The sequence below is a fragment of the Equus quagga genome, chromosome 16, assembly GCF_021613505.1.
Source record: "Equus quagga isolate Etosha38 chromosome 16, UCLA_HA_Equagga_1.0, whole genome shotgun sequence".
Taxonomy (NCBI): Eukaryota; Metazoa; Chordata; class Mammalia; order Perissodactyla; family Equidae; genus Equus; species Equus quagga.
This window is the reverse complement of record NC_060282.1, coordinates 17,613,745-17,641,198: the sequence shown is the minus strand read 5'-3', so window position 1 is coordinate 17,641,198 and position 27,454 is coordinate 17,613,745. Positions and strand designations below refer to the sequence as shown.

Sequence of the window (27,454 nt, the reverse complement as noted above, 5' to 3'; positions counted from 1 at the left end):
GGGGCAGTCTGCTGGTTAGGACTCACTGACGGCACCACCCCCTGGGACAGCCACCACCGATGGCTAGAGCATGAATGAGCTCTGAATAAACCTGCTTCTTTGCTTTCCTCCCTCCAGCTTTTAACTCCTGGGCAGAGGTCTCTGATTGGGTGAGGCCGGTCATGTGGTTATGACTGCAGGGGAGGGTATGTCCGGCTCCCTTGGCTTCTGTAGGGGGAGTCGAGCCCCAGCCTCTCACCAACTCGCACTCAGTGGAGGATTTTCCCCAAATAAGAAGAGGATATTCAGATTCTGGGAATCCCCCCACCACACACAAACAGAAAATGTCACTACCTCAGGTCTTTGCTGTCACATGACTTTTGGTTTAGTCAGAGAAGCAGAAAAGTAAACAGATGACTAATACAACAAGAATGAGGGTGTCTCATTCCTCACTCCAGGTGGAGAAAGAGAAAAGCGAACAGTAATTAATACTAAGAAGGTAGAACCTGGAGACTCATTGAAGTCGGAGGCGATGGAGAACAAAGGAGACACAGATGGCGCCCTGATTTGGGGACTAGCAAGGAAATGGATGGTGGAGGGAATCAACAAAATGGGGAACACAAGAGGGGGCCCAGGTTTTGAGGGGAGACCAAGAGTTGGGTTTTATACATGGTGAGTCCAAGCAAGCCGAGGTGGAGATGTCTAAAGGCTGTGGGAGGCAGGTTCATTCACTGATTCAACAGATATTTATTAATCATCACTTATGTTCCAGGAACTGTTCCAGAAGCTGGAGAGGCAGCAGAGAACAAGAGATGACCATCCTTGCTTTCATGGGGCTTACATTCTAGAGGAGCTTGTCAGGACCCCAGGAGAGAAGAAGGACTGGGTATCTAGATTTGGGGTGCAGCTGCTCAGGGGTGGTAATTAGAGCCTTGCGCATAGATGAAACAACCTAGGAAGGCGTAGACTAGGAGAGAAGAGGGCCTTGGCTGGAACATGGGAGACACAGGACTTAAGGAGGAAGAAGAGACAGCAAAGGAGGTTGAGAAGGAGCTGCCATCTGCCATCTGTGGTCTCTCTAGGTCTGAAAGCCATGGCTGAGATCTGCTCAAAGTGTGTCAAAGGAGAGGCGTGAAAGGGTCCTGGGGCTTCCAGACAACAGCTGGTGTGGGGCAGGCTTCTCTGAGCCGCTGTGGTCCTCAGATGGATTTCAGCATCAGCCTGCTCCTGCTCTCCCTCCCTCCCGCCTTCCCCTGGATGGTGTCTTGCAGAGACAGTCTCCCTGTTTCCTCTGTGGCAGATGCTCCGCTCTATAGCAACACCTCATCAATCACCAGTAGAGAACCTGCTTCCTGCCCCTGGAATAACAGCGTCATAATGTGGTAAGTAGCCGGGGAGGTCCCTGCAGAAGATGGCAAAACTGGTGGAATGTGAAGCTGTCTTCATACCCTCCCCTTTTGCATTTCCTCTTGGCTGCACTCATATCAATTTATCTCTCTCCATACCCGCACAGTACTTGGTGTACCAGTTGTGGAACTACTGGTATTTATTGCTGTGCCGAGGACGCCCATTGCACAAGTCCTCCTGAAAGAGGACATTGTCCTGATCACTCTGACATCCCTGCCCCGAGGAGCTACAGGCTGAGAAACGCGCCTACTTTCCTCTCTGTGGCCATTCAGACTCCCAGCATCTTACACCTGGAAAGGAGTTTGGGGGTTGTATTAGTTATGGTTCTCCAGACAAACAGAACCAACAGGATGCAAACACATGGACACACATATGTATACTTTTTTTTTTTTTTTTAATTTTAAGGAATTGGCTTCTGCAACTGTGGAGGCTTGGTGAGTCTAAAATAAATCTGCAGGGTAGGCTGGCAGGCAGGCTAGAGACCCAGGGAAGAGATGCGGTTTGAGTCCAAAGGCCATTTCCTGGTGGAATTCCCTCTTGGTCAGGGGAGGTCAGTCTTTGTTCTATTCAGGCCTTCAACAGACTGGATGAGCCCCACCTCCCTTACGGAGGGTAAGCTGCTTTACTCAAAGTCCACAGATTCAATGTTAATCTCATCCAAAAACACCCTCACAGAAATATCCAGAATGTTAGACCACATACCTGGGCACTGTGGTCCAGCCAAGTTGATGCATAAAATTAACCATCATAGGAGTCATTGAGTCCAGCCCCCGTCACTTGAGAGATGGGGAGACGGGGTCCAGGGAGGCTCAGTCACCTGCCTGGAGTTGTGCAGCAATTCAGTGGGGCGGCCCAGACGGAGATCAGGTCTCCTGGCTGCAGTCCTGCACTCTTTGACTATACCACGCATCGGGGTGTCTCCTCACTGGGGCTGGGTGGAAACCCAGCACATGAGGAGATTTTTCATGGCTTTGACACCAAATGAAAGGGAGTCCCACCACAGCGTCACTTGTTGAGTGGATTGGTCTGTTTATAGAGCTGCAGTGTACGTTTTAGAGGAGAGCTCTCTGGGAAGCTTGGTGTGTGTCTTTTGGGCTCTTCCAGCTTGGTACCTCAGTTAGAATTCCAGGAAAGTGAATGGCTGAAACCTGAGGATGTTTTCCCGGAATAATTGCCTTGAATCCAGCCATAAATCCCTTCTGCAGTATATATCCCGCTGTCTCCCTTCTTTTCCAGGGGAATTTTACAGTACGATTTTGAGCTCTTGCCAGGGACCTCAATAAATACTTGTTGGGTGATGAATAATATAAAATTCATCTTGACTTTCAGCCCAGATTGGGAAGATAGGGTGTGATTCTTTGCCATGGCCCTGACTCAGCTTCTCAAGGGTCGGTCTAGGTCCCGCCTGCCTCTTTCTCCATGTAACCTGTCGGGCACCTGCTCACCTGCCAGAACCTACGATTCACCTCCCACCCTGGGACCATACCAAGTCAGAAGGACTCCTAAGCTCTAAGTCACAGAGAGTGGGTGGACTTGGAAGTGCAGGGCCTGTCTCCCCCTTTGTGGAAAAGCTGAATTTAGAAGCGATGGCAGCTGTGTCACATAATGATAATGGTCGTGATCATGATAACAATAGCTGCCTTTTGTTGAGGAAGCTCTAGGTACTGGCCCCTGTGCTAAGCATTTTCTATGCATTTGCTCACATGTTCAGATCTCGCCTCTGCCCTCGTGGGCAGTTGTGAAACCTGGTTCTGAGAATCAGGAGGAGTTCTTCCATGGAGGCAGAGCAGAATGCCCAGGATACAACCCAGAACGGTCTGCAGACAGCATATGAGACACATGGGGCACGGGATTGCCAAGGGGGCTGCAAATACAGTATCGTACCAGAGGACTCTCTGAGAAGCATTTTCTGATCCATGAGGCGTTAAGGGCCCCTCATTTGCTGATTGTGCTGGGGTCCTTTGCAGAGGAGGACTTTGTGGGAAATAGAAGAGAGGCTCAACTTTACTGTGTAAGGCCTTGTCCATGGTAATGCCCCTGATAAAGCCCTTTGGTACTCAGAAGTGTGGCTTCCTGCTCCAAGTCACAGAACAATGATGGGAGCTTGGAGCCAATGATAACAATAGATAATATGATTGAATCAATTAGGGATGCTTTGGGCTGCGAGTGATACCTGATTAACAGCGGCTTAAATACTCAAGCATTTATTATCTCACTTAAGAACTCTGGAGGAAGGCATTCTGAGGTTGGTACATCAGCTCTAGGGGCTCATCGAGGATCTAGGGTCATTCTTCTTTTCTGCTTCTTTATCCTTAGCTTTTGACTATTGCCTTCATGCTTGCCACTTCAAGGTCACAAAACGGCTACCACAACTCCAGGCATTGCATCAGAATTCAAGGAAGAAAGATGAGAGAAAGAGTGCATGTGTGTGTGTGAGTGTGGGCATGTGGGGTGGAGACACTTATGTGTATTATCTCATGCCTGTCCCCTTTATAAGGAAGCAGAAAATTTTCCAGAAGCCTCCCAGATGACTTCTCTTAATCTTTCATTGCACAGAATAAGGTCAAACAGACATTCTCAGGCACAAGAGGGGCTGGGAAAGTGAGTATCTGGCAGAGAGGAATAGGATCATCATGACCACATCAGATCAACTTTAATAGTCTGGGAGCAGGCCCAGTGCTTTCTTGAACAAAACTGGGGTTCCGATAACAAGGAAGAAGGGTATGTGTGTGGGGGCCTCTCCCATAATAACAGCTAGCAGCCCCTCATTCAATCCTCACAAGAATTCTTACACTGGAGATTGTTACTTTTCTCATTTCCCACCAAGGAAGCTGAGGGTTAGAGTGGCGAAGGGACTGGTCTGAGGTCACATAGGCTATTGGGGTGTCCTTACAGGGTGTCCTTATGTCCTTAAGGGCCAGACCTCATGCTTCCTTTGCACTCCCCTTAGTGCCTGTGTAGCTTGGCCAGCACGCACTGCAAGCTTGCTGCTTGAATGACGGAATGATGGCACATCCATTTAAGGCAGTCACGTGCGGGGATCTTATACTGGGAACATGGGTCACAGACCCTCGTTTCACTGGATAGAGAAATCGCTTCCCCCAGGAAGATTTTCTGAACTCAACGGAAATCACTTTAGAGAAAAGACCTTCCTTGGGCAGGGGTTTCGGCTGTGAGTAGAGCCCTGAGAGGGGCTCGGCGGATCCCCGGGCCATTCTGTGTTTGCCCCAAGTCTCCTGGGGTGATTGACAGCTCTGGAGGGTTTGCTGCTCCGTTTGGAGGAAAGTGTCATGTAGGGGAGGAACTGACTCCTTCTGGGTCCTTCTTGAGAGGAGAATTAGAACAAATCAGAATTAGGACCAGTTAAAATTAGAACAAACTTTTCAGGAAGAAGAGTGTTTTATTGGGCAAAAAAGTATAGCTTTTGGCGGCAGAAAGATGTGGTTTGGAGTCCTGTTGTGAAGCTTAGGTGAAATGGTACATATAAGGTGTTCAGATTAGTGCTGAGAACAGAAACGCTTCCTGTCTTGAATCAAATTAGGGTTGTCCAACCATAGAATAGAATGCCAGCGAGATTGAGACCTCCTTGTCACCCAGCTATTCAAGCGTATAACCCGTTACTTGGGGTTAAGTCACTCAACAGCAATAGCACCACTGCCACCAACCCCAAACAGCCAGCATTGATTGAGTACTTACTCTAAGTAACTGATCATCTTCCATTGAGTGTTTATTACTGGCCAGGCACTTTGCTAAGAACTTTAGATGAATTTTCTCACTTACTCCTAACAGCAATTCTGGGAGGTAGATATTATCGTTCTCCCTAAGATATGGAGGACAGGACTGAAGTGAAAAAAGGCTGAGAAACCTGGCCAGAGTCAGCTGGGGATGGAGATGGGGTTAGGGGCCAGGTCTGTCCCTTAGAGGCTGTGGCTGCGTTGTTACTCAGCTGAGCACATGGTTCCTCTGAAAGGGACCCTTACTGGGTGAATACTGCACGAGGTAGCGGTTCCCAGGCTTTCCCAAGTCTTATCTGTTATATTGTCAAAAAACCAGGAGCCTATCAGGACAGATTCAAAGAGCCCAGTTTTCCCAAGGACTTTCATATCTTTATAGACATTAAAAAATAAGTTTTAAAAGCAGATAAAATACTGTGTCTTATTGGAGTAAATTCTATCGCTATAACTTTAAAACACAGATGAAAGTACTCATTGCACTGGCAGTGGAAGATGCTGATGATCGTGAATGTGGTTTGCTACCGCCTGCGCTTCCTCCCCTGCCCAGCTCCGAACACTTGGTCTGCTGGGCCACCCACCCTCTTGCTCTCTCTCTCTGTTATATTCAGCTGACAAAATTCGAACTCTCCTTGTATTCTTTATATGTATCAAGTAGCTGGACAAGGCCGGAGAAAAGCTCTCAATGATGTTGACTAACCTCCCTTTCAGTTGAGGACTATAATTCTTAAGAGGCCCCTTGGTCATATATAACCATTCTACTGCATTTCTCTGGTCAGTTTTCGTCCCGTTCTCCCAGAGGGCCATTTCACCACTTCTCTCCTCCAATCTCTAACACGCCCTCCCTCATCCTCACTCTTGTTGAGATAATAAAAAGAGTTAGAGGAGAACTTCCTTTTCCTTCCACTACCAGATCCATGAACCTCCCAGCGATTGTTCCCATAGGCTCTTCCCTCTGTGGTCCTTGCTTCTTGGCCAAGGCCCAGTCTTACACTCACGCAGCGAGTCCTACTCCCATCACCTTCCCTGGCACTTAGTCTTTCCAATCGTTCTCTCTTCCTTCTGCATCATCATGCTTCCCCGTTCCTTCTCTAGGATTCCCGTCATCCTACAGACCCACGGTAACATAGAACATCTTAAAAAAGAAGAAGAAAAGCATCTCCTTCTGTTCCTCATCTGTCTCCTTCTACATTTCTATTCTCCGCTGAACAAAAGCCATGGAAATAGTTATCCTCACTGCGTCTACTTTTTCAGTTCCCATTCTCCTTTTCCCTCTGTGGGGAAGGTAGACTATTACTAAGTAAAATGTGATGAGAAATGCTTTGAAGAAATGAAAGTGATGAAACTGGGTTAGTTCGACCTGAGTGGTTTCAGAGGCCTCACGAGGAAGTGACTTCTGAGAGTGATCCATCCAGTGATGGCAGAGGATGTGGCCAATTGTAATCATGCTTAAGAAAAGTTCGTAACAGCTCTTTCTCGGTTCTTTTTTAAGTGGTAAGCTATAGCACACATGAGGTCTTTTAAAAATATGTTTGTATATGTATATACATTTATTTTTAAAATAATAATTATAAAGCAAACTTCCATGTAACTAAAGGCCAAGTCCAGGTCAAGAAATAAAATCTTGCCAGAGTCACCCCATACATTTACAATGCCTTCCTTCTCTGCTAGAGCTGATCACTGTCTGGGTTTTTTAATAATAATTTTCTTTCCGAGTTGTATCACTTGAACATGCATCTTTGAAACAATATAATTTAGCTTTTCCTCTTACTCAATTTTATACAAGTTGAATAATAGTATATGAATTTTTTGTGTCTTATTTCTTTTAAAAACTCAGCCTTATGTCTGTGGTATTTATCCATGTTGTTGTCTCTGATAGTTTATTCATTGTCATGGCTGCATAGTATTCCATTGTATCAATATACCCCCAATTTATTGTCTATTCTACTATTGATGGACTTCGGGCTGTTTTCAGTTTGGGGCTGTTATGAACAACGCCACGGTGAACATTCTTGTGTGTGTTTTCTGGTGCACGTGTGCTGGAGTTCCTCTATGTTAGATATTAGAAGTGGACTTGCTGGATTGTAGGCTATATGAATCTACAACTTTGCTCGTAATGCAAACTTTCCCCCACTCTTTCTGTCTTGAAACTGCTCCAATATTTTAAGAGTAGTTTTGATCTTAAGACAACTCTCTTCAAGGTCACCAGCCTGCTCCATGTTGCCAAAGCCAGTGGTAAATTCTGAGTCTTGATTTATTAGCAGCTTTTAACACAATTGGTCCCTCCCTTTTCAATATACATTGATCACCTGGATTCTGGCTGGTTCTTTTGTCTGTTTGTTGGACTGATCTCCTCTTCCTAAGCTATAAATTCTCTTGGGGCAATACCAGACCAAGGTTGCCTATTCTTTCAATTATTCAAGGAAGCTAGAAAACCCTATGTTTGTGTGAAATTTCTCAATTTTTAATGTTGGAAATGAATTTACAAAATTTTAAAAATACTTTAGGCCAAACAAAATATATCTGCTGGCCCAAGGTCAAGTGCTTCTTTGTAAATAGTTGGAGAAAGGAGATGAGAAGATGTGGTCAGGTAGGCAGGAGGAGAACTAAGAGATTTTAGTGTCTTGAAAATCAAGGGAATAGAGAGTTTCTAGAAGGAGGCAGTGAGCAAGAGTCATGTATGGAGAGAGGTTGAGTAAGCCAAGGCCTGAAGAATGGCCAGAGATCTCATATTTGGAAGGCCATTGGGGATTGAAGAAAGGACAAGTTCAGTGGCATGTGGGCCATGCAGAATCCAGATTGCACTGTGTTTAGGGGTAAATAGGTGCCAAGAAAATGAAGGCACCAAAACTTCTGTATCAGTTAGGATGTTTTTGGCTATAAAAAATAGAAAAACCTATTTAGAATGCCTTAAAAAATAAACGTACTTATTTTATTTTACTTTTTTGCTGAGGAAGATTCGCCTTGAGCTAACATCTATTGCCAATCTTCCTCTTTCTGTTGAGGAAGATTCGCCCTGAGCTAACATCTGTTGCCAATCTTCTTCTTTTTGTATGTGAGCTGCCAAGACAGCATGGCCACTGACAGACAAGTGGTGTAGGTCCATGACCGGGAAACAAACCTGGGCCACCAAAGCAGAGCATGCTCAATTTAATCACTAGGCCACTGGGGCTGGCCCAAAAAAGGTACTTATTAACTCATATAACAAAAGTCCTGAAGAATGACCATTTCTGGACTGGTTAATTCTACGGCTCCATGGTGCCTAAATGGACCCAGGTTTCTTCCATCTATCTCACTCTTAGTGTGTATCACTCAATCTAACTGCCATCCAGGTCACATGAGGGCCAACTGTTTCAGAAAACACATCCATGTACACCCATAGTCAGAGACAGAAACACAGACTGTTTCTTCCTTGTGTTTCCTTTTAAGAACTAAAAGATCTTTTCCATAAGCCATGTTTCCTCAGCAGACTTCTTGTGTCTCACTGGTCAGAACTGTGTCATGTGCCCATGACTCAACCAAGACTGGCAAGGGGAATGGGACCCCCAATATGCTTGAACCAATCCTGATTCAGCTTGTGAAGCGGGAGTTTGGGCCTGTACCCCTGCAGCACCTGGGGGCGGATACCTGGAAATCAGCATCCTACTAGCAGGGGAAGGGGAACATGGCTGCTGTGCAGACCGGTCCTCTCAAGGTCCTGACAGGACCTTCAGGAGACAATGCCATATTCCAAGGGAGTGATTTCATAGCCCATGCTAATCATTGGCGTGGCAGCTATTTTGAGGTTGAGTCAGACCCTTGTGCCTCCCTCAAATGACGCCATCGCTTACAGTGAGGTAGCTTCCTCCACCTTTTCATTAGGCTAATTCTGGGAGACCCAGCGTAAGCGAATGGCCCATTTTATTTCATTGAAGAACTGGCTTTGAAAGTCCACACTCACATGTGTTTTATCTCTTTGTATTCTTCTGTGAATAGTGGTGGTCTGATTAAAATGTTCTTCCTGGTGACTCATCCCTGGTTTGGGGGAGGAGGTGTGTCTACCGCGAAGAGCGTCAAATCCAGCCAAGTAAAGATGTCTTTGTGCTTTTCCACACTCACAAAGGAAAACGAAGAGCTCAGGACAGTTATTTCGGGAGATCCAGTTTCTGAGTCCTAATTTACAAGAAAGAGAAAGTTTTCTTTTTTTTAAAGAATGGATGGGTCCCGGGTGTTTTCCACATTTTTGAAACTCCCTGAATAATTTCTCTGTCACTGACATAGCCACCCTGTCATTGCAGCTCTTGTTCCTACTTCCTTAGGTTTGGAATTGATCTCCAGTAGCAGTATTTTTTTCTTTGCTCTCTAATTGGTGCCATTGTTTTAAAATTCATACCTATGAACCCTGGACGGCCTGTGCTCTGGGACCACTTCCTGTCTAGGCAGGAAGTTGAAAAGATTCTCCGGAATCAAGTTCTGCTGCAGCCCTTGGCCTTTTCCCTGTTGTTCCTCTGTCTGCAATGCCTTTTCCCTGTTTGGGGGCACTCTCCTGCTCATCCTTCAAGGCCAGGGTCACCTCAGATGCACTTGCTTCTTCTCGCTCAGCCAAGGCACCTGGCCCAGGGGGTGAATGGGGTCTGAAATCCAGCCCACGTTCCTCTCATCAAGCATTGATGCTGTGTCAGCCCAGGGTATTTTTCTAATTTGTCTCCCTAAAGCAGGAGCCTTTTCCAAATTTGCTGAAGGACATCATCTAGACTAGCTTGGCCCTATAGATCTACCTGTGACATTGTGTCCCCTGCTGTGGCTTCCCTGACCTTCTCAGGTAGAGGTAGGCCCTTCACTTCTGTGCTTGTGTCACTTGCTTACTCCTGGATTGGAGTCCTTAGCAAGCCGTAGAATTTGGTCTCTACCTCTTGTCTGTCTTATTCATCATGGCAGACCCAGCTCCTAAAATGTGGCCTGGACAATAAAGTGTTTGAAATCACTGGCTGCGTATCTCTAATGGCTGGTGCTGGGACTCAGGTGCTTGACTCCCTGAATTCCTGTCCTGTTATGCCCCAGCCTGACCTTGCATCCTCACATCCACCTTTACCCTGTGGTCTCTTCACTTCCCGGGAGACTCCACCTGTTCTTATGCTGACATTAGCCTGAGGGTGTGTGTTCATCCAGACCAGCTCCCTGGCCTGTGGGCACTCAGGATAAGGGATGGGCATGACCTGGGATACGCAGATAAACGATATGGGAGCTTCCCCTGACTTCCTTCCTCTGTCCTCCCACGAAACCAGTCTGGATCAGATATTTTTCTTCTGGGCTCCATAGCACCTGGTGCTTATCCTATTATAATATTTTACCATCTTATATACAATAGGCACAGTCTTCTTCTTCTTCTTTTTTTTTAATAAAAATTGTCACTCTTTTTTGTCCCATGAAAGGTCACATGAGTGGTCTTCTTATTTATGTGAATGTAAAGCTATTGGACACCCACGGTCCAAAGAGCAGAGGATAGCAGGACACTTTAACAAGAGGCATCTTTCTCCTTAGGACACAGTTCTGGGGGAAGGGTGTGAAAGCCTATCTGAGTAATGAGCCAGAGCCTTCTGGGAGGGAAGGGGCTGACACTCCAACTTCTGAAGCCTTGAGACTGGAAGTTAGGGGGCCCTTTCAAGGTAGCTTTCAGGACGGCTCTGATGAAAGCTTGTGACAAGGGGCAACATGGCCTCTGAAATAAAATGACCTCAAGCAAGGGGGTGTCCACACCGGGCCTTGGGCTCCACACAGAATCTGAGGGTTGGTGGGGGAGGGCTGGACCAGCACCGATTGTGGCTAATGCTGGAAGTTTCTCCTGGCCAAGCAACCTGGCCCAGCCCTGGCCCAGGGCTGGAGAACAGTTGCTTAGCAGAGGGATGGAAACCACACAGAGATGCCTGCTCAGAGGGCAGCGCTGCAGGACGGGCAGCATCTGGACCAGTGAGTGCAGTCCAGCAGCGGCAGACGAGCACAGTCTACTCAGTGGTGTGGGCCTCGTGGGTCCACATCAACACCAGAACGAGTGGGAAGATGGAGGGACTGACTCCAGTTCCTCTCTGCTTGATGCAGAAGAAGGATGGACCTTGCTGGCAAGATTCTATCCCATACTCCCTGGCCCTTTAGGCTAAGTCACTGAGTCATGTCCTGAAGAAGAAGATACCAGACTATCTGCCAATATTGGCGCATGGGGCTGATTTATTAAATGGAAAAGCAAAAGCAAATGAGTGCATTTGATCCTAAGTTGATGAATAAAGTTATACTGAGTATAGATGCACATATTGATAATTACCTGCTTATGGCCCTTTATCCTCCGCTAGACTGAGGGTTTTGGGAAGGCAAGAATCATGTCATTTATATCACTGAATCCCAGGTCCCAGCATAGTGCCTATTCCTTAGTAGGCACTCAATAAATATTTGTAGGCCTAAGGATGAATTAATAAATGTGTAGGTTGATTTTTGCAGATTCAAAGCCAGTGCATTTTTTTTTAAGATTTTATTTTTCCTTTTTCTCCCCAAAGCCCCCGGCACATAGTTGTGTATTTTTAGTTGTGAATCCTTCTAGCTGTGGCATGTGGGATGCTGCCTCAGCATGGCCTGATGAGCAGTGCCATGTCGGCACTCAGGATTCGAACCGGCGAAACCCTGGGCTGCCGAAGTGAAGTTCACGAACTTAACCACTCAGCCACGGGGCTGGCCCTTAAAGCCAGTGCATTTTAAGGCTGGGTATTATAACATAGAAATGTACAAGCTGTGTGACAGGGGCTCACACGTCCTGTGGAGAATAGAAAGGTTAACCAACTCTGGTTCTTGCCTTCTAGGAGCTGATGGGCTAGGGAGCAGAGAGACACAGCCTCTCCCTGCTGAGGAATGATAAGATGTATGATAATGAATGGAATTAAGTATTATGGAATATAGAAGGAGCAATTCATTTCAATCTGGGACTTCCGGAAGTCTCCAGGGTTATTTTGTGCAGGACGTTGCAGGGTGAATCTAATTTCAGCATGTGGAGAGGAAGGACAATTCAGGCAAGGAAATGGCCAAGCAAAGGCATGAAGACACTATTATTCAGAAGCATTTAAAGAGTGTCTGGGAAGAATCAAAGGCAGGTGGCAGAATGCTATCATTGGCTCACCAATACAGCAGTTGGGAGAATGACTAGACTATCTGTCAAGAAAAGAGAGTGTATCAGTCAAGATAGGCTAAGTTATGCTGCAGTAACAAATAACACCAATATCTTAGTGGCTTGTAATAACACAGGTTTACTTCTCACCCATCTTACTTACATATGGTGGGTCATCTGGAGGCTTGGCATCCTGTCAACTCAGGATGAGACAGAGTCATCTATTTGAACGTAGATGATCACTGAGGCAGAGGGCAAGTGAACTCTGGAGAGTCTTATCCCGTGATTAAATGTCTGTGGGAACACATCACTTCTGGTTATAACTGATTGGCTAGAACTGGTCACATGATCCCACTGCCTACAAGGGGCTCAGGGAGTACAGTCTTACCATGAGCCCAAAAGGTGGAGAGACAGGAATATCTGGTGAGTAGCACCCCAGATGGTGAGACTGAACCCATTTGACAGAGTAGGATCATGGGCCAGCAGTTCGTTCTCTGATGGTGGCGTGGTAATTATGGCAGGTTTGTGTGTGGGTCTTGGTGGGGTGGGGGTAGTGTGCCGGTGTATTTGAGGGAAAGGGAGGGTCTGTCTCCTTTTTTAATTTTTAAAGATTTTACAGTCCTTTTTTATGTAACATTTTGTAGCAATAGCTAACCAATACACCTGACTGGACACGGACTTTCTTCATCTGAACTCCCTCTGTATTTTCAGTGTCTCCTTCCTTCCTTTCTTCCTTCCTTCCTTCCTTCCTTCCTTCTTTCCCTCCTTCCCTCCCTCCTTCCTTCTTTCCTTCCTTCCTTCCTGGAGACAGACTCCGTACAACAGCCCAGAGGACACCGTTCTCTAGCTCACAGAAGTGTGTTCTTGGAGACAGCCTGGAAAAGAGCTGGGTAGAGGTGGAAGTGTTATAAGGTGACAAGTTTCCCCCCAGTTCTGTGCTGTTGCTGTCACTGGGATCCTGTTGTACCCTCAGGGCAAATATGGCTGGGGAAATATGAATGACACTTGTGTGTTGGGCTCTGGATACTTGGTAAATATTGTTGACTCGCTGCCCTTCACCCTCTAAAGCGAAGGAAAGTCCCCAAAGAGAAGAGTGTTATCTTGGCCTAGGCTCCTCAAAGATGCAAGTCACCTACTTGAGACACTTCGGCACCTGAGGGGCCATTAGTAGACACAAGTGGTCTGACCCCAAGGCTTGCTGACTGAGAAGAGGGGATGTCATGCAGGACGGGGATACCATGCCCCACCCAAAGGAGGAGCTCAGGAGGTGGGGAAGTTTGGTGACATCACCCTCAGGAATCAAAGAGAGATCCAGAGCTTCCAGGGCCTTCCAGGGATTATCCCAGCAAGGAGTCAGGAGCCTAAGAGCTTGATGGAATTCTGTGTATTTTAGAAGATTATCTGAACTATTGTCTGTTGCTTAGTGAGGCTGTCGGCTTGTCTTTGGGGGCAGCAAGAGGTTGGGACACAAAGCCATTCTCAGGAGAAGGAGCTACCTATGGCTAGGTAGCTCTAGGGTTACCTGTGGAGCAGCAGTGTGAGAGAAAGAACTCCCTGTACCTGGGCAGGAAACGCTGAGTCAGTCAAAGAACTGGCCTTGAGGTTTCTTGTTTGCAGGAGAAGGACTGCGTTGGTCTGTAGCAACTCAGTTAGGGTTGCAGCTCCTATATCTGCTCCCAGCCTATTCATTCCACTTAGTTATGCCATCTTGGTCAGGGGCATTGCCATCTCTTGGTATCCCAGGCTAGAAAGCTGGGTTGCCTTTGTGCTGTGTCCTTCGGTCCATAAGGAATAAACTTGTGCTGAGAGTCAAATGTGCTTGCTCTGTATTGGGTGCTTACAGGTCTTTTGGCATTTAACTTTCATAATAATCCTGTGAGATGGGTGTTATTACTCTTGTTTTAGAAATGATGAAAACGAAGGCAAACGGATTAGGTAACTGGCTCAAACTTAAAACTAATGAGTCTGATGTCAGAAGCCACATTCTTTCTGCAACCTCCATGAATTTCTTAGCGTTCCCTGTCTTGATCATTCAGTGAGATAAGCGTTTCTCCGGGAATGATCCCCAAATAGCCACCTCAGAATCACCAGGCTGTTAGGATGAATCATGGAACGAGTCCAGACGGGGGAATCAGTCTCTGGGAGACGAGCCCACCCCTTACCTATGCAGCAAGTTCTGCTGGTGATTCTGACATCACTCAAGCTTAAGATCCCGTCCTGTGGCCAATAGGCATCTCTGAGACTGGTCCGATTTCTAGGATGGATCTCAACATTTTCACCACATGCTCTGTATCCCGTTGTAAGGGAAGAATGAAGCAGATGAGCCACGGATTGCCATTTCACAGGTGGCTCTTTTAAAGCGAGAATATTCAGAACTGGAGCTATAGGGTCACCCAGACAGGACACTGCTCTATCAACAGGGTGATGGACCCTGGACCATCGGAGACCATTTTTGCTAACCATTGTCACTTTTTAGAAAAGATGTTACACACGCTCAAGTTGGGCTTTGAGGATCATTTCAGAGCAAACTCGGGTCCATAGATGTGGCTATTGAAATCATTTATTGAAACATTTATTGAGTGTTTATTATCTGATAGACACTATATATTTGTGAAGTGCTTTGTGTGTATTACCTAACAACGCTATGAGGTGGCTATTCGTATTGTTGTCGTTTGGTTGATACAGAAACTGAGTTTTGGAGAAAAAGGTTGAGTCACTTGCTCAAGGTCGCTTAGCTCATAAGTGTTGGAGCCAAAATCAAACCCAGCCCAGGGTACATAATATTCAGTAGCTGTCTGACTATTTCAGGACACTAAGTCTTGGGCTCAGTGAGGTTAACTGTCTTTTGATAGTTCTGGCTGAATGGATCAAGTGACCCTTCAGCCATTAGGCGCTTACATTTTATTAAGCCTGAGGCTCTGCTGGATGCTATGGGGGCCCTCACAGGGTAAGAAGAGATGTTTGCTTCCAGAAACTCACAGCGTGATTAAGAAAACAATTCATATGCAAGAAGTTGGAATAACTCAAATGACCTTGCTGGGGTTTTGCTCTGTGGGCCCATGTGTGTGAGAGTATGTGTGAGTGTATATGAATACGTGGGTGTGTGTATGTCTGTGCGGGTAATGGGGGAAAGGGTGTGGGAAGAGAATAGGGCAGTGCTAAGGGGATGGGGGTTGGGGAAGTGATGTGGCTTCAGACCTGGTTCAGGGGGCATGGGGAACTCAGGGTCCTACATGGCAGTAAGAAGAGAAGGTTCTATGTGGAAGTGATTCAAAGTCAAGTGGCAGCACGTCAGACCATGTGGGAAGCTTTTAAAAACACCAATGCCTGGGCGCTACCTAAGGACTCATTTCATTGGGCCCAGCTGGGGATTGGAGACAGACAAGTAGTTTTAGAACCCCCTTTTGTGATTCTAATGAGCATCACACTGAGAACTGGGCAAACACATGCTTTTTCAGCATCTCCTGGGCCCCCTGTTTTGAATCCAAGCCACAGACCTTTCAACAGACTTCTTGGTGCTGGGCCTCCTTGTTCTCTCTTTCGTGTGACCGAGAGGTCGGATGACCACGTATGCGCCTGCTAGGAGAGGCCACCACCTGTTGCTGTAAATCTGGTGTGATTTCGTCATCCCTTTGCCTCATGTATTTTCAGTATCTTATAACTACATCTGGATGCATGATCTGTTGTTTTCTGCTTTGGAGCAGCTTGTGCAGTCACACGGGGACGTGTGGTGTGGGTGCCACTGGGGTTTCTGCCCCGTAAGTATAGGCTGGGTGAGTTTATTTATAGGAAATGATGATGATTACCTCTAATTGTTATTGACCAGAGCAGGTTTTCACATGTCTCGTCTTTCCTTAATTCTTTTTTGGGGACAGACTTTCAAACAAATCACTTTCGTAACGGCCAAGTGAACCCTAACCACTTCAGAGAAATTTCCCCCCATGTGGGAGCTTCAGTAAGGTCTGAGGAAATGGTCAGAATTCTCCCCAGAGTAATGAGAAAGATGGAAAATATGGGCGAGAAGGGCTTCGTAGGTGTATCTGACAATGCATTAAGGCAGGGGTTCTCAGTCTTGGCTCCATTGGGGTCTTCCAGGGAGCTTAAAAATCGAAAGCAAAGACAACAGAAATCTCAGATCCCAAGCTGCACCTTGGAACAGCTGATTACGAGTCTCTGCGACATGGGACCTGACATCAATATTTTTTAAAGCTCCTCAGATGATTCCAATGTGCAGCCAAGGCTCAGAACCACTGCATGAAAGGACAAGAGACTTAATAAACAAGAGGGTGCCTCAATAAATTTCGAGGAAGCAAGAAGAGTAAGGGCAAGTTTAGGGAACAGTCATATACAGCAGCTTTGGAATGTAAAATAGTTAAGTCCAGCCAGTTCCAAGAACTCAGCTTAGCCTTAAGAAACTGATGGCCAGTCTCCAAACATCCTTGCAATCCTCAGTTCATGAGCCATGTGCATCACGAGGCCCAGCATCCGGACGTGTGAGGGCTGATAACGAGAGCAGCACCCTGCTTCTTTTGTGCCCCTTGGCCCAGGGAGGAGGGTAGAAGGGACTTCAAGATCATCCTGATTCTCTCTGCAGCCAACCATCCAAATGGATGACTGCCAAGAGGGTTGAGAAAGTGCGGGAGTAGGGAGTGCATGGTCACTCTTCAGGGGCAGGGCTGAGAGAGCTCTGGCTTCTGCATTTGCAGTTCTGCAAGGGGAGCAGACGGGTAAAGCGACACAGACAAGACACAAGTCCATCATCCGAGGTCTTAGGTGAAAAGATGTGGTGTGTTCGGTCAGGATGAAAGCCATCAGCAGGGACACTTTTAAAAAATGTTTTAATTCTAAAATAATTTCAAACTTACAAAAGCGTTGCAAGAATAGTACAAAGAACTCTCCCACCGTGTGGCCAGATTCACTAATGGTTAACGTGTTACCACGTTTGCTCTATAACTCCCTCCTTCTCTCGAGAGGTATCTATATTTTTCTGAATCGTTTGAGGTTCGGAAAACCCTCCACCCTTTTGCCCCTAAACACTTCAGCGTGTATTTCCTATGAACAAGGACATTTTCTCACTTAACCACAGAACTGTGGAAATTAAACGAAGACCCACCAAATGAGAAAAGCAAAGGCTATTTACTCTGAGCTTGCTCTAGCAAGGGAATGGGCCACGGTCACTTGCGTTTTGGCAGAGACTCAAAGGCAGGCCAAGGGATGGGCGAGCTTTACAGCGGAAGGCACAGAGGGCTCTGGTGTGCCCTGGTTGGAGAGTGTTGGCATGGGGAAGCTGAGGCGGGCAGACTAGAAGCAGGGCATCCTGTTGGTTAGGGGTGCATGTTTGACTTTCTCTGGTCCTAAGTTGGGAGCAGGGACAAAAATTAGAGAAGCTGTCAGTTATCAATCAAGTCCTGGCCATTTGGGGCCGATTGCTACAGAAATTATTTTCTAGCTTCCTGGATTGTCTCTAGAGACAGCAATCTGGCTTCCTGAAAATCTGACTGACAGCAGGCTGGCTTGCCCGACTCTTTGTCATAGATAAGGGCTGGTCTTCCGGGCAGGTTACTATAGGTTGTAGGTCAAAGTTCTATTGTTATATATGGTCTGGCCATTGTCCATTTGTGTACTCACTCTCAGTCTGATCAGGGTAATGATCAAGCTCAGATTTAACTTTGGTGTAAAACACGATCCAACATGCTCTCCATATTCAAATTTTGCCAGTTGCCCAATTATATCCTTTACGGCCATTCCCCCACCCCCACCCTGGTCCAAAATGCAGCAGAGGCCCATGCCCTGCAGTTACCGGTCACATCTCTTTAATCTCCTTCAATCTGGAACAGTTCCTCAGCCCTTTTTTTGTCTTCCACGACACTGACATTTTTTGAAGTGTACAGGCCAGTTGTCTGTGGTGGGGAAACCTTGAAGACACACAAAGATCCCAGCTGACCGTGAACATGTGTCCACAGCCAGCGCCCCTCCGGGCCTTCCTCCTTCAGATCTGTCCTAGAGACTGCGGGAATTGTTTGGGTTTATGCAGCTCAGGTAACCAGATAATCAGCCCTTCAGCGAGGACACGGAAAGTCACATCTCCACATGGGGCGGAGAAGCTTGTAAACAGACAAGTGGTACCCATGGTCATGTCCTGTAGCAGCTAATCCTTTGCAAGGCCAAGAGAGTTTGTGAAACGTGTTTTGGTTCTGTTTGTGGAAATATGTTCTTTCATTAGCTCAGCTTCCCTCTGTGTTTTACGTAGGTAGACACTGGGTTTTTTTTTTCTCCCTCCTTTCCTCTCCTTCCTGCCTCCTCCTTGCTCCAGTTTCCCATCTCTGCAAAGATGCCAGAAACATTTTCCCGGACCTGAGTAGAGAGGGTCAGGGTTTTGTTCCTGCAAGATGGGGTACAGGGGTAGCCGTTTGTCCTGGCATGGTTGAAACTGGCCTGTGTTCTTTAAGAACATGAGGGACGCAGACAAGGTTTTGTTTTGGGCCTGAATGACTTTGGGGACAGGTCTGCCACTCTGAAGACATTTACCCCTCAGTCACTCCAAGCTGCTGTCAAAGAGTGATTTCTCGATCTGTCAACAGCCTGGATAGTGGTTAAAATTCCCTCTATCTTCATCCCTCTTAATACACTGAGCAATAACAAGTTTTTATTTATGGAGGATTGGACTAAAATAAGTTTGCTAAGTGCAGTGGGTAAGATTATGGTCTTTGGTGTCCGATTGTCTGGCTTAAATCCCGTCTTGCTATCTAACCATGTGTCCCTGAGCAAATTGCTTAACCTCAGGTTCTTTGGCAGTGAAATGGGGGCAACGTTGGCTGTTTTATCGGATCGAAGTGAGGATTAAATGTCCTGATAAAAGATGGCGTTTAGCACAGTGGTTGGCACATAAAAGTCCCTCGATGAATGTTTATCCTTATCATTTTACTTATCACTTAAATGGACATTAAAATGCATTGGCTAAAACTCGTTTTGGGTGGATATCGTGGGAAGAGTATGAGTTTGAGTGTCACCCAGATGTGGATTTAAATCCTGGCTGTGCTCATCACTGGCTGGATGATGTTGGGCGAGTGACCCTTCTCTGAGCCTCAGTGCCCCCCATCTGTAGAATGGGAATGACAATCTTTCTTTGCAAATTTGTCCTGTCCAACCAGAGAGCCAGCCTGGTGCCTAGTGCACAGTGATGCTTAACAAAGGTAACTGCTCATTATGTCCTTCTTTTCCCTCCCTCGCAACCCTTCTTGGCCCCATATCAGTTTAGTCTCATTTCTTGAACAGGAAAGAGAGCAGATATTTTGACTTGTGTCAGGGCAGTGACAGCACTAGAATTCCTTAGGATCATTATTACTGGCATTATTTACCATTTAATAAGCATCCGGAAGGGTCTAAGCTCTCACCAGCACAGACTCCTTGGAGTCTTGCCCAGCCAAGGAAAAAGTGGGAAATGGGAAAAATTAACTTTTTGTGCCTCGTTCATGCCTCTCTTTCCTTTTGGTGCCTCTAAAATGGGAGTCCATAGTCCTATGCATCCTCCTAGTCCAGGAGTTTCTCCCACCAGATTCCTCTCCTCCCTTGGGAAGCTCCCATCTTCTTGACCTCCCCCTTCTCATCACCCTACTTAAATACTGATTTTTGTGGCATCCTTTAGGACCTGTGAGCAACTGGGCAAGATAAGCTGGGAGGCTCATTTGAGCTAAGGGGTGGTGGGTAATAGATGATTAATGCATCCCTCTTTTCAGAGAATTTACTTATATTTTAAACAGTCGTCTTCAATCTTGGAATCCTAGAATTTTGGAGCAAAGAGAATTTCTAAGCTTTGCACTCCTCATTTTCCTAAGGTCAAGACCCCACAGGTAGCCGTGGAACCTAGGTTAGAAGTCAGGCCTTCTGCTTTCCAGTCCCGATTTCCTGCTGTGAAAATAACGAGTCTTGATGGGAATCTTGGGTTTCAAGGTAGGTGAGTCGGGACTAAGGCCCGATGCAGTGCCTCCGCCTCCTCCATAACAAGCCAGGGCTGAGGGGTGCGTGTGCTTTGAATGTAAACCGCCCACCCCAAAGTGCCGCAGAAAAAGCCAGTAACAGCTTAGGAGGGTGAGTTTCGGATTTCCCTTATTCTATTTATTCTTTATTTATTTAACTTTTGAGGTGGTTTTGTTTTCCAGATTTAAAAAATGTTTTGTTAATTTGTACTGAGAAGAATAGACTGATTTTAAATTACAGGAAAGGTCATTTTTATTCCCGTATCCAGACATGTTCAATGACACCTGCATAAGAATGACCTCTCCTTTCCTTAGTAGCTGAGTTCTCAGGGACCCAAGGTCAAGCCAGTGCCTCCTCTGGGCCTCTGAGAGGGCCTGGTAGAAAGAAGGGGCCACAAATTGCTTCAAAGTCTCTCTTCTCAGTGCCAGTGAGTCTGAAGCTTCAACTACAGGTACCCTGAGGGGTTGCTTCTTTGAGGTCTCTATACATTGCAAAAATGGACCATGAAGGAGAATAATAAAATTACCACCAATTAATGCTGTGGAAAGAATGAAGCACCAGATTGGTGAGGTGTGCAAAGGGTCCGGAGGGAATAGGAATTAGGAAAGGTATGTTTTGATGGGGGGGGGGGGGGAGGTTGATTAAAGAAAGTTTGAAGAAAGAGGAGAAAACACTTCTAGAACTTCAGTTATTTCTTTTTTTCTTTTTATTTATTTATTTATTTTTTGAGGAAGATTAGCCCTGAGCTAACTACTGCCAGTCCTCCTCTTTTTGCTGAGGAAGCCTGGCCCTGAGCTAACATCCGTGCCCATCTTCCTCTACTTTCTATGTGGGATCCTACCACAGCATGGCTTGCCAAGCAGTGCCATGTCCGCACCCGGGATCTGAACCGGTGAACCCCGGGCCGCTGAAGCAGAACATGTGCAGTTAACCGCTGCGCCACCGGGCCGGCCTCTTCACTTACTTCTTGAATAAGTCATGTCTAAGTGGGGAAGCTTAGTCTGGGGAACAAGTGAGGAATAGGGGGGCAATATGCAGATTGAGGGCAAAGCAAGGAGAGAAGGATCACGAAAATCCGAGCTGGAGAAGGTTGCTGCAGTAAAGTCCCCCCCTTTCCAAGTTTGCTAGCATTGGCTCCATATTTGAAAATTCCTAGCTTGTCACCTCCAGACGTCTCAGATGCCCACCTACATAGTATTTGCGTCTTTGGACTGGCTGTGGGAAGAGGTGAATAGTCCACCAGCTTAACTTCCAGAGACTTTTTTTTCTCTTTTTCTTGTTCCCAAATAAACCTTCGAGCAAGAAAGAACACACAGACCTCGACCGGATTCACGTCTAACTAAAGCAGGACTGTGAGAGTCCAGCCCGGATTCACGTCTAACTAAAGCAGGACTGTGAGAGTCCAGCGCCTGTAAATCAGCTTTCCTATCTGAACTTTTCAAACCAAATCTTCCCCCAAGGCAATCGCCTCAGCTTGAGTTCACACACACTGACAGTCCTTTGAAATTCTGTCTGCAGATAATGGCAGTCGCAGTCAGCCTGTCTTACGGAGAGGATCCTGTTGTCTGTGATGTAAGCCAGGAGAATCCCCAAGGTGGTTGAGGAGATTTGCCTTTTGAAGGAAAAAATATAAGAAGGATTAGAACACAGTTCACACTGTGTTTTAAAGAGGCCTTTCATCTTGCTATCCTAGGTATTTCAGGATTCTAAAATTAGGAAGATGATTAACTCTTCAAATTCAATTTAGAGTGAACTGTCAGGCACCACTTCTGCTGAGTATGTTATTGACATGAGCTTTTCTTAACCCTGAGATGCAACCAGATTTTAGGCAATGAATAAGCTAAGACTGGATTGTCAGAGGCTCAAGTCAAGGCCAGGTTGGGGACAAAGGGTGAGGAGTCCGAGTTTATGTGGGTGGTGGTTCTTCAAGTTGTGTATCCAGATCACAGTTTTAGTTCATGATATTGGAATTACCTGGGGCACTTGTTCAAAATGTTTGCTTAAAATATTCCTAGGCTTTACCCCAATCCAGTTGGATCAGAAATATGGGGGAGGAGTGGCGGCCTGGAACTTTACACTTTACACAATTTCTCTATGTGATTCTAATGCACACCAAGGGTTGCTTTTAATGAGACTCAGCTCCTAAAATTTCTAGTATCTATTTATCTCCAATTTCAAATTCTTGGGAGAGAAGAGTTGTGATTGGCTTCGTGTTCCAATTATCCGTTACAGAATAACAAATTACTTTAAAACTTAGTGGCTTAAAAGAACGATTTTATTTTATCTCGTGATTTCTGGGTCAGGAATTTGGGCAGGGCTCAGCTAGGCAGCTCATCTCTCCTGCATACAACATCAGCTGGGGCTGCTGAACTGACGCTGAAGGATCCACTTCCAACATGGTGCATTCACAGGACGAGCACGTTGGTGCTGGCTGTCAGCTGGGAGCTCAGCAAGACCATCAATGGGGAGACCGTAGTTACTCTCCATATGGGCCTCTCTAGGGGGCTGCTAGGCTTCCCCACAGTACAGCAGCTGGGTTCCAAGAGCTAATGTTTTGAGGGCCTAAGATGGAAACTGCAAAGCATCTTCTGACCTAGCCTCGGAAATCAGACAGCATCGCTTCTGCCATATACTATTGATCAAGAAGTTCACTAAGGCCAGCCCAGATTCAAGCATAGGTGAAATAGACTTCACCTCTTGATGTGAGGAGTAGCATGTGTGTAGAGGGAAGAAAGGAAACCATGGTGGCCATCTTCAAAGTCTTTGTAGGGTACCCTGCTCGGGTCAGTTGTTGACCCCTGGATCGTTCAGTCGTGACACAGGGATGGGAACATAGTACAGATTTAGCCCCTGGGGCCTCAGCCTGGCATACTGAGGAGTGCACCCACTGAAGGGAGAATTGTTGTAAATCTTGCAGGCACTCCAAGGGATGGCTGATGATTATGGAGTCTTACAGATCGTCTAGTCTGAGCATTTACTCAAATTAGGAACTGCCCTTGGGCATTAGTTGTTCAGAAGTGCTAGAGCTCTTCCGACCCTTTCCACGAAACGTCCTCTTCCATTTTCAGATAGTCACAGCCGTTCAAACCTGATTCTGGTTCTCTGTGACGCCCACTCCTTATCTACTAGAGTAACACTCAACTATGGAATGTTTTTCTAGACTGTAAGTCTCTCCTCCAGGCTTAAGCTCTTTAAGGCCTGGGCCTGTGTGTTTTGTGCATCCAGCCTCAGTCCCTGGCACATGATAGCAAACGCATGTAGAATGTTCTTGGATGAATGAGCATGTTTACTCTTCCCCATCTACAGGGATAACAAAGTTGACTTTGATGTGGAGATTGAGTTCCTATCAAATAGTATATTATTGCTTTCATACTTTTTCCAAGCCAAATTCGCCTGAGGTAGTTTATGGTTAAAATGCAGGGGATAAATCAAGTGAACACAGTCCTAAATATTGGCAACTGAAGGTAAATTCTTTAAAACCACAGGAGAAATTTTACGATTTTGGAGCTAGGATTGAAACAACCGTAAATAGAAGCATTATGTGTTGCATTGTTGTTGTTTGGTTTAAAGTAGGGGTCAGCAAACTATGGCCCCCAAGGCCAAATCCTGCCTGCCAACTGTGTCTGTAAGTGAAGCTTTATTGGAACACAGTCACACCCATTTGTTTCCTTATTGTCTGCGACTACTTTCGCGCTACAACAGTGAAGCTGGGTAGTCGTGGCAGAGAGTGTGCATCCCTGCAAAGCCTAAAGTATTTACCACCTAGTCTTTTACAGGAAAAGGGCTGGTAAAGGGCTCATCTTAGTCCGTTTGGTACTATAACAAAATACCATAAACTAGGTGGCTTGTAAACAACAGAAATTTATTTCTCCCGGTTTTGGAGGCTGGAAGTCTGAGGTCAGGGTGCCAGCATGGTCAGGGGAGGGCGTTACTTTAGGTTTCAGTCTTCTCATTTTACCCTTAGATGGTGAAAATTGTACTAGGGAGCAATGTGGGGTCTCTTTTATAAGACCATTAATTCCATTCATGAGGGCCCCATCTTCAGGACCTAATCACCCCCCAAAGGCCCACCTTCTAAGACATCACATTGAGCATTAGGATTTCAGCATATGAATTTTGGGGGAACACAAACATTCAGACCATAGCAGGACTCTTCCTGGTCCCTCTGTGCTTGGTTGTTTTACTTGGCAAAGTTGAAGGCGTCTTATCTCCACATTTCTACATTTCTAGACTTTTCTCCCAACCAAAGAGAACCCTTCTCTGGCTTGTCCATGATGAGGACTCCAATGATGCTGAACTTCTTAGGTAAAAATAAAGTAAGGATCCTTTACCTGACTGATTAATCAGAATAGACCATGAACAAGTATGAGGAGCATAGGACTTTTAACTTAAGAGCATGGGTTTGGGAGCCATCAGATTAAACCCTGTAGTAGACACGTGTTGTTCTTTAACTGTCTAGGATCCGTTCTTCCTTTCTTTTGGTAATAGCAATTTACTTACTTCTGGGTAACTACCTCTCTTCCACTAAGTGCTGTCTTGGTTGAATCAAGGCACCTTGCCCTGCCCTTCCAAGGATAGACATACGACTCAAGCTAGGGCGCTTTGACACAAAGATGGATAGAATGCTGAAACTGACTCATCCCACTGGTGGTGGCCTGTAAGACCATCCATCCCTTCCTGTTGCCTAGAGTCCTGGCATGCCCTGGTCCCTGTTCATTTTCATGCCAGATTTTTCCCACCCTCCCTTTAATTCCATGAGCCGCCTGATTTCTTTCAATACTTCCCTTTCCATCTGAAATTAGTCAAATTCTATGGCTTACAACCAAAGCTCTAAATAATACAAATAAATAATAATAAACATATGAAGAAATGTTCCAAGAAACGCAAATCAAAACATATTTATAACATATAAAAATAACAGAAATTTAAACAATGATGATATTCAATTGTATCACGGATGTAATGAGACAGGCATTCATATGAACTTTCACTGAGATTGTTAATTGGTGTTTCCTTTCAGAATTTGTTTTTTCTAATACATGTTAAGAGGATTTAAAAAATTCATACCTTTTGACCTAGCAAATCTGCCTCAAGGCATTTGTCCCACAAAAGAACAGGAAATGGAGAAATGGATTTATGTAGAAAGTGTCTAGTGTTATTTATAGTAACAAGAAATTGGAATTTACTTAAATATGCAGTATATTAGGAGGATAGTCAAGTAAATGAAGAGGCAATGTCATGTCATAGTTGTCTGGAGTTAGTTAGCCTGGCTTCAACTTCTATTTTGTATCTGACTCACTGTGTAGCCGTGGACCACTTGCTTAGACTTTCATCTGTAAAACGTAAACAAAGTGATATTATCTAATTGTGGTAGCCAGCCTTCCGAGATGGCACCCCTGATATCTGCTGCCTGGTATTCATGTCCTTGTGTAGTTTCCTCTCACACTGGAGAGGCTGATCCGTGTAACAAGTAGGATATTGTGAAAATGATGGAATGCGACTTTTGAGTCTTGGTCATAAAAGACATTGTGGCTTCCATCTTGCTCTCTTTTGGATTACTTGCTCCGGGGGAATCGAGTTGCCACGTTGGCAGGGCACTCGAGCAGCCCTGTGGAAAGGTCTATGTGTCAAAGAACTGAGGTCTTTTGCCAACAGCTACGTGAGTGAGCCATGTTGGAAGTGGATCCTTCAGCCTCAGTCAAACCTTCAGATAAAATATGCTGGCTGACTGGCTGACAAGCTTACTGCAACTTCATGAGAGGCCTCTAGCCAGAACCACGCAGCTGAGCCACTCTTGACTCTTTGATGCTCAGAAACTGTGTGAAATAATACATGTTTACTGTTCTTTTGAGTCACTCCGTTTTGGAGGTAATTTGTTATGCAGCAATAGATAACAGGTCATTTAACTTTTCTGAACCTCAGTTGATTCATTTGTGAAATGGGGACAACACTGCCTGCCCTGGCTTTTTGTGCAGAACAAATAAAGTACGTGAAGAATTACAGGTCTGCCATCCTTATCTGAAATCTTAGAAGCAAGATGTGCTTTGTTGTTAAAACTTTTTCAGCTTTTATTAAAGTAATAAGATGTACAATACCCTGTATATTCTGAAACACCCCACTGGGGTTTGATTCAGCACCTCATAATCAAATGGTAACATTTCTGCATCAAAATGTATGAGTATATACCCAAAGGAGCATAAATAAAGACTGAAAATAGTCTCGTCAGCTTTTGCTGTCGGGATTTGCTGCCAGATGAATTTGCTGCAAATATACAAAAAAGAATAAACAAGAAAAAAACTTCGTTTTCAGAACTTTTTGGATTTCAGAATTGTGATAGGGAGCTATGGATTTGTGTGGTTTTTATCCTCCCAAGTTGATTTCATCCCAAATACTAACTTCCTATCTTATCTAGTCGGTCTCTGGTTAACTTTTCCCGTTTATTTAGATTGACGAGGAGGAGACAACATGGCCTCCATCACTCTTTGGAAACTCAAGGAGTGGAAGATTGAAGCTCCGGAAAAACTGGAGTTCCGACTAGAGGATTTCTTTCCTTATGAATTTAGTTCTCATTTCTGGGTCATCACCTGATAGTTATGACCCCAGAGGAGACCAGTGAATCATCCAGTCATGGGGTTTGGAGATGATTCAGCAAGATCGAAGTGGTGTCAGGAGTGCTTTTGGCTGAAGTTCTCAAAGGTACTGATTACATATCCAATTATGCAACTGGCCCTGAGGCTCGCATTGTGGTACAACCTGATTTTCACCCAAACTAAGTGTGTGAGACAGGGCCCTCACCTGAGAGAGCATGATGATGATCTCAGGCCCTGGGAGTCCAGGGAAATTGTTCTTGCCAAGGTGGTTCTCTTTCCTCTCTTAAGAGACTGGGGGATGGGCTGAGAACCACCCCTGTGCATATTTACCCTCTCAATATCTTCCTCTTCCTCTGAACCAGGTCAGGGACGATTTGGGGGAACCAGAAACAATTCCTGTGTCATATCCTCTTGATGTGTTGTCTGCTTTCATGGTATGAGGGGGGATTTGTCCAGGCTGAATCAATTCCTAATGTCCAACATTCAATAATTAGAAACTCATTCAAGTGGAGTAAAACTTTGTCCTCTGTTCTTGCAGGCAGAATAATGTACTAGAAGAAGAAATCATGAGCTTGGGTTCAACGAGCTTAGGTTCACATCTCATCTACTGACTATGAACTTGGCCAAGTCATTTTATCTTTCAA

General features: G+C 45.6%; 1 long non-coding RNA gene across 2 annotated transcripts; it reads left to right on the top strand.

Annotated features, from left to right (window-relative positions):
- Nucleotides 1-235: 235 nt before the first annotated feature.
- Nucleotides 236-26,998, top strand: LOC124228210 (uncharacterized). 2 transcript variants are annotated; one of them, XR_006885660.1, is made up of 3 exons: nt 236-651; nt 752-1,361; nt 26,666-26,998. It is a non-coding gene; the product is annotated as an uncharacterized LOC124228210 (long non-coding RNA). The 2 variants fall into 2 exon arrangements; XR_006885661.1 differs by lacking the exon at nt 26,666-26,998 and adding an exon at nt 6,213-6,342.
- The last annotated feature ends 456 nt before the right edge of the window (nt 26,999-27,454 follow it).